The sequence below is a fragment of the Halichoerus grypus genome, chromosome X, assembly GCF_964656455.1.
Source record: "Halichoerus grypus chromosome X, mHalGry1.hap1.1, whole genome shotgun sequence".
Taxonomy (NCBI): Eukaryota; Metazoa; Chordata; class Mammalia; order Carnivora; family Phocidae; genus Halichoerus; species Halichoerus grypus.
In genome coordinates this window covers 87,022,205-87,028,776 of record NC_135727.1, presented here as the reverse complement: position 1 = coordinate 87,028,776, position 6,572 = coordinate 87,022,205, and the positions used below count along the sequence as shown (strand labels likewise).

The window sequence follows — 6,572 nt, the reverse complement described above, 5'->3', positions numbered from 1 at the left end:
CCATCAGGCCCTGGCTAGAGCAAATGGGAAATTCTTTTGACAGTCCTGAGCTTTTTCAGACAGGAACTCAAAAAAAGGGCTGGGCCAGTTCAGCTTGCAGCCTTAGGCTGCTAGAAGCCAAGCCAAAGTTTCGTCAAATCCTTTAGTGTGGGGTAGGGGGAGTGGGAGTGTTTGAATGGAGGGTTTGTGCGGAAAGTTTTTGCAGTTCTCAAGGGAGATGGAACTGATAACAAACACGTAGAGAAGACTTTCAGGTAGTGACGATATTGAAGACCTGGGAGACCTGGAGAAGGAATTTACTCTATTGGTGAACTGAGAACCCAGATATGCCAAGGTCTGGGAAGGAAAGCAATCTGGAGGGAAGAGCAAGTGAAAAGACCCGGGGCGCAGGTAACACACAGTGAACGCAGCAAATCAGGGCAGGGCTGGGGAGAGTTGGATAATTAAGTCTGAGGTCTTGGGGACAGTCAGGGGCCAAATCACTAGTATTTATGTGCCAGCAGGCCCCCAGTGAGGTCACACAAATATTTACTGTACAGGACACCTTGTACTGAGGGAATGAGGACAGGAATCTCAAAGTTAACCCTTTCTGTGGTCACCCAGCTGTGCAGGGCTGCATCAGCCAGGAGAGAGGGGTGCCTTTTTCTAATAAGCACAAGCTGGCCACACTGTGAGCAGGAGGGGTGGTCTGCCCAGAAGGGCACCTTTGTCTAAACAGAATGAAGGTACTAGCCAGGCAAGCTGTGGCTTGTGTGCCAGGCGCCAAGCTAGTAGTTGCCAGGGTAGCAGACCGGGTGTAAGGTTATTGAAAAAGCTGAAGCATCTAAGCAGCTGTCTTCAAAAACAAAACAAAACAGAACAGTGCCATGAACAATGAATGTACGTTACCTGATTACAGGGCCCATAGTGGTAGTCCAGTGGGCGTGTTCAACCCCTCCATGGAGAAACAGCAGTGAGGACCGAACAGGGGAGAGTGTGATGCATCCGGGTACTCACTGATACTTGAGCGTGACTTCATTCAGGTGACTGAGCCCCTCTTTTTTTTTTTTTTTAAAGATTTTATTTATTTATTTGACAGAGAGAGACACAGCGAGAGAGGGAACACAAGCAGGGGGAGTGGGAGAGGGAGAAGCAGGCCTCCCGCTGAGCGGGGAGCCCGATGTGGGGCTCTATCCCAGGACCCTGGGATCATGACCCAAGCCGAAGGCAGATGCTTAACGACTGAGCCACCCAGGCGCCCCGACTGAGCCCCTCTTGCCCCCTGCTGCATCCCCTTCCCTCTCCCCCTTCAGGCTCTTTCTGGGTCTCTCTTTCCCATTCCTTTTGTTTATTTCAACAGAATTGAGCATTCGTTACTTGGTACAGTGCATGCAAAAAATGTCCTCACTGATGTCTCCAAAATCAGGTAGAGGACACAGACACATTTTTCTAGATTTATGGAGTTACTAATTTATACATTTCTATCTTATGTAAAGGATTTGAAGTGGCTGTCAATTCCAAGATTTGTGTTTTCCTGCCACTATACTAAGGTGGACAATAGAATGAACCTAGGGCAAGATGATAAGAATCCCTTTTTATTTATTTCGCTTTATTTTATTTTTTTAAAGACTTTATTTTTAAGTAATCTCTACACCCAACGTGGGGCTCGAACTCACAACCCCCAAGATCAAGAGTTGCAGACTTCCAACTGAGCCAGCCAGGTGCCCCTATTTATTTTGCTTTAAAATGTTTATATTGGATACTTATGTTGGATATAGTTATTTTATTATCTTCTTTTCAAGTGTGCAGAAAGGCAGATGTTAATAAAAAACATCCCCGGTTTCATCAGATCTTCATGTTTCAGCATGTTTACTTCAGATTTTATTTTTTATTTTTAATTTATGTTTTATTTTTTAAAAGATTTTATTTATTTATTTTATTTTATTTTTATTTATTTTTTTTTTTAAAGATTTTATTTATTTATTTGACGGAGAGAGACACAGCGAGAGAGGGAACACAAGCAGGGGGAGTGGGAGAGGGAGAAGCAGGCTTCCCGCTGAGCAGGGAGCCCGATGTGGGGCTCGATCCCAGGACCTGGAATCATGACCTGAGCCGAAGGCAGACGCTTAACGACTGAGCCACCCAGGCGCCCCGGATTTTATTTATTTATTTTAGAGAGAGAGAGAGACAACATGAGCGGGAGGGGGAGAGGAAGAGAGAGAATTTCAAGCAGACTCCACGCTGAGCGTGGACCCCGACGTGGGGCTCGATCCCAGGATCCTGAGATCAGGACCTGAGCTGAAACCAAGAGTCAGAAGCTCAACTGACTGTGCCCCCGGGCACCCCCAGATTTGATTTTTTAAGAGATTATTTATTTATTTATTTGACACAGAGAGTTGTGGGGGGAGAGAGCACACAAGCAGGGCAGAGTGGTAGGCAGAGGGAGAGGGAGAAGCAGGCTCCCCGCTGAGCGAGGATCCTGATGTGGGCCTCGATCCCAGGACCCCGGGATCACGACCCGAGCCAAAGGCAGACGCTTAACCGACTGAGCCACCCAGGCGTCCCCAGATTTGATTTTTTAAGCAGAGAGCATTAACAAAGCAGTTGAACCCCCCTCTGCAATTCCCTCAGGTGCATCCCCTTTCCTTCCCCAGTTACCATTATTCTGAATCTGGAGTTCATCATGCTCATGCATGTTTTGTTCTCCAACGTGATGTGAATGCATCCATAAATGTTTCATAGTATTTTGTAAACACAATAGAGTCTTGTTTTGTGCCAGCGGTGTTAACACTGTATGGCCCCCATGTTGGTAGCAAAGTTCCAGAATTCTCGATATTTACATGGTGCTCGCCAGCACCCAAAGGACTTTAGGGTCCGTTATTTCCTGTGATTCTCACATACGCCTCCTGAGGAGGCAGACCAAGTGTTATGATCCCCATTTGACTCAAGAAGAAACGAAGATGGAGAGTGAAGGGACTTGCCCCAGGACCAAAAGGGCAAAGGCCCAGGCTTACTAATTCCTAGCTCAGTGCACTTTCCACTACCCAGTTGCCATCCGGCTGATAATGTGAGTTGTGTCATCAAGACAGTGTGAGCGACCAGAGAGCAGCAAGTGGGAGGGGGAGGAGAGGAGCGTGGAGATGAGGATAGGAAGGAAAGGTAGACAGGGGAGGAGGAAATAAAAGGGCAGAGCCGACGGAGGGAGCTGTATGGCTTCAAATCTACCAGTGATTCTCACTGTTGGCCACTCTTTGGGATCGCCTGGGAGCATCAGAAAACAATGATGCCTGGGACCCACCCCCAGATCTAATGTAATGGGCCTGCAGGGCGGCCTGAGCTGCAGGATGTCGAAAAGCTCCTCAGCTGGTTTTGAATGTATAGCCGAGGCTTTGAACCATTGCCTAGGCAAAGCAATTTATCAGGCAGTGAGTTGGTTGAGGAGGCGGTACTCAAAGACTGGTTTATTAACATTAATAAGATCTTAGACCTCAAAGCCTGGCTTGATAATGGGATGTAAATAAGGTATTGAGATCTTAGCCCTAGATTCTATGGAAAGAAATGGGCTAAAATGAAAGAGGTAATAATCCAGTTTCCTCAGTGCTGTTCATACTAGGCTTAGGCTATTGTGTTCAGTTACCAGGCTTTAACTTGAAGGGGAGACCAGCAATTTTCACACTGAATACCAGTAACCCCCTACAGAGTAATAGCATTCAGCAAACGTTCTCTAAGTACTTCCTTTATGCAAGGTCTGTGCTGCAGGGAAGTAAGAGAGATGGAAAAATCACAATTCTTGCTCTCAAGAAACAGACTCACAGGCAACCCAGGCAAATACAAGACAATTAACATAATGTGCTGAGTGCCAGTGATAAATCTAAAGTGCTAGGGAACAGAGGACAGAGAGAGGAGTCTTGGGGAGACTGGCAGAGGGGCTCAGAGTGAGCTTTGTAGGAGTGCTGCCCGAGCTGAGTCTTGAAGGGTGAGTAGGAGTTTGTTGAGGGCATTGTTGAGGCTGGGGGTTGGGGAGAGCACATGCAAAGGCTTAGGCGTAAGTGTGGTTGCGGAAGGGCAAATTGGTATGGTAGAAGCACCGGGAATAAACGTGTGGTGGAACAGAAGCGGGTGATGAGGCCGGAAATGTGGGCCTGTTCGGGTTTTACCCTGTAGGCATCAGGGAATCATCAAAGAGAAGATTAGAACGAGGAGGTCCTCATGGAGGAGAGGGCATCTAAATTAAGGCTTGGAAATGATAGAAACTCAAGAGGCAGAGATGTGGGGTGGAGAAGGCTTCCCAAGCGGGGCGGGGGGCAGTGTGGATGCAGGAATGAGCCTGATGTGTGTCAGTGCATCGAGGGGACCAATAATCTGATACAAATGAGTGAAACCATCTGGAGCGCTTTTTAAAAATACCCATGCCTGGGATCCAATGCCCCCCCTTCCCCAGAGCCCCAGTGATTCTGATTTATGTGGTCTGGGGGTGGGACCCAGGCATCAGTATTTTTTTTTTGAAATTCGTATGGTTGTTAATTACACGGAAATGGTTGACAAATACACTAGATGTGTGAGCCAGTTCATCACCCCGCTTTCTTTCTTTTTTTTTTTTAAAGCTTTTCATTTTAATTCCAGTATAGTTAACATACAGTGTTATATTAGTTTCAGGCGTACAATATGGTGATTCAACAATTCTATACGTGACTCAGTGCTCATGGTGGTAAGTGTGCTCTTTAATCCCCACTACCTATTTCACCCATCCCCCCACCCACCTCCCCTCTGGTAACCATCAGCTTGTTCTCTATAGTTAAGAGTCTGTTTCTTGGTTTCTCTCTCTCTCTCTCTCTTTTTTCCCTTTGTTCATTTGTTTTGTTTCTTAAATTCCACATAGAATTGAAATCATATGGTATTTGTCTTTCTCTGACTTATTTCACTTAGTATTATAGTCTCTAGATCCATCCATGTTGTTGCAATTGGCAAGGTTTCATTCTTTTTGATGGCTGGATAATATATTCCATTGTATATATATGTGCCACTTCCTTATCCATTCATCTATCGGTGAACACTTGGGCTACTTCCATAATTTGGCTATTGTAAATAATGCTGCTATAAACATAGGGGGTACATGTAAACCTTTGCATTAGTGTTTTTGTATTCTTTGGGTAAATACCCAGTAGTGCAATTACTGGATTGTAGGGTATTTCTATTTTTAACTATTTGAGGAACCTCCATACTGTCTTCCACAGAGGCTGCACCAGTTTGCATTCCGACCCACAGTGCACAGGTGTTCCTTGTTCTCCACATCCTCACCAACACCTGTTGTTTCTTGTGTTTTTGATGTTAGCCATTCTGACAGGTGTGAGGTGATATCTCCTTGTAGTTTTGATTTGCATTTCCCTGATGATGAGTGATGTTGAACATTTTTTCATGTGTCTGTTGACCATCTGGATGTCTTCTTTGGGGAAATGTCTGTTCCTGTCCTCTGCCTATTTTTTAGTTGGACTATTTGTTTTTTGGGTGTTGAGTTGTATAAGTTCTTTATATTTTTTGGATACTAACCCTTTACTGGATATGTCCTTTGCAAATATCTTCTCCCATTCAGTAGGTTGTCTTTTAGTTTTGTTGATTGTTTCCTTTGTTGCACAGAAGATTTTATTTTGGTGTAGTCCCAATAGTTTATTTTTGCTTTTGTTTCCCTGCCTCAGGAGACATATCTAGAAAGATGATGCTATGGCCAATGTAAGAGAAATTACTGCCTATGTTTTCTTCTAGGATTTTTATGGTTTCAGGTCTCCCGTTTAGGTCTTTAATCCGTTTTGAGTTTATTTTTGTGTATGGTGTAAGAAAGTGGTCCAGTTTCATTCTTTTGCATGTTACTGTCCAGTTTTCCCAACACCATTTATTGAAGAGACTGTCTTTTTCCCATTGTATAGTCTTGCCTCCTTTGTCAAAGATTAATGGACCATATAATTGTAGGTTTATTTTTGGGTTTTCCATTCCATTCTATTGATCTATGTATCTATTTTTGTGTCAGCACCATGCTGTTTTGGTTACTACAGCTTTGTAATATAGCTTGAAGTCTGGAATTGTGATGCCTCCAGCTTTGTTTTTCTTTTTCAGGATTGCTTTGGCTCTTGGGGGGCTCTTCTGTGTTTCCATACAAATGTTAGGATTGTTGTTCTGGTCCTGTAAAAAATGCTGTTGGTATTTTGATAGGGATTGCATTAAGTGTGTAGATTGCTTTTGGTAGTATGGACATTTTAACAATATTCGTTCTTCCAAGCCATGAGCATGGACTGTCTTTCCATTTCTTTGTGTCACCTTCAATTTCTCTCATCAATGTCTTAGAGTTTTCAGAATATAGGTTTTTCACCTCTTTGGTTAAGTATATTGCTAAGTATTTTATTATTTTTGGTGTAATTGTAAATGGGATTGCTTTCTTATTTTCTCTTTCTGCTGCTTCATTATAGTGTGTAGAAATGTGACAGATTTCTGTGCATTGATCTTGTATCCTGTGACTTTACTGAATTCACTTATCAGTTCTAATAGTTTTTGGTGGAGTCTTTAGGTTTTTCTATATATAGTATCATGTCATCTGCAAAGAG

The 6,572-nt window shown here is 43.9% G+C and overlaps 1 long non-coding RNA gene across 1 annotated transcript in view; it reads left to right on the top strand.

The window, feature by feature from the left end:
* Positions 1–878: 878 nt before the first annotated feature.
* Positions 879–6,572, top strand: part of LOC144380481 (uncharacterized) — a 31,637-nt gene continuing 25,943 nt past the window's right edge. The window contains exon 1 of the long non-coding RNA XR_013444640.1: positions 879–1,022. This is a non-coding gene — a long non-coding RNA (uncharacterized LOC144380481). The remainder of the gene's footprint in view (positions 1,023–6,572) is intronic.